This window comes from Rattus rattus, chromosome 15, assembly GCF_011064425.1.
Source record: "Rattus rattus isolate New Zealand chromosome 15, Rrattus_CSIRO_v1, whole genome shotgun sequence".
NCBI classification, from domain to species: domain Eukaryota; kingdom Metazoa; phylum Chordata; class Mammalia; order Rodentia; family Muridae; genus Rattus; species Rattus rattus.
In genome coordinates this window covers 51,014,298-51,015,253 of record NC_046168.1, presented here as the reverse complement: position 1 = coordinate 51,015,253, position 956 = coordinate 51,014,298, and positions in this window count along the sequence as shown.

The following is a 956-nucleotide window of genomic DNA, read 5'->3' as shown; positions in this document are numbered from 1 at the left end:
GATGGCAGTGTTAAGACAGGAATGAGTGTCTATATCTGCACATACTTTGGTCTTAATGACAGGAACCCAAAGATGAATTCTCAAAGGAGTTTCTGGACTCGTTGCCTACTTAAGTAAGGCAGGAACATCTGGGAGACCTGAGATCAGTGTCGGAGCCTGAGTGAGAAGCAATTATGCACCAGGTCAGGTGTCCTGGAGCCTGCGTTGAAAGCTGACTGTGCAGAACCCTTGCTTCTGTTCCCTGACAGAGCCAGGTCCTCCTCCTGCAGCCGTGCCAGCCCCTCCTGCAGCTGTCTACAAGGGGTCCAGTGTGGAATTGACTACTTAAATACTTCATCAATCAATGCTCTCTCAATGGGTGGCCTGATGATTGGTAGGAAGGCCGCCATCCATCTTCCCTTTGCCAGTCTCTGCTTCGGGAAGCTAACTCCAATTGTTTTCTCCCTCGCTTGGTTGTGTTCAACCACAGTGAGGCAGCCTGGGCAGCCCTGCCTGCAGAGAGGGCCAGCAGCAACCTGTTAAAGCCCGTCTCCAGTGTCAGCCCACAGAGCGGGGCTCTGTGAGGGTCTGTAGTTAACTCATCATCTGTGGCAGGGCCCAGGCAGGAATGAGGCAAGGGTGACCTTCAGACAGAGGCAGGAAGCACCTGCAGGGTGGTGTTTGCCTGGCAGTCAGAGCTGCGACTCGTAAAGGAAGTGATAAACCCACAACTCAAACAGGAGTCTGGAGGGAAGGGAGGGTGTGGGGATGCAGAGAGAAGGAAGCAAAAGCCTGCGAGGGAACGTGCAGGTGCATGTCATAATGGACATCATCATGGTAGGCTCTCTCTCTCTCTCTCTCTCTCTCTCTCTCTCTCTCTCTCTCTCGTAGTGCATTTTGAATACACATATTTCCCTTACGTAACACACCTCCCTCTCCTGATGATAACCTTTCCTCTACTAACCTCCTGCTTTAAC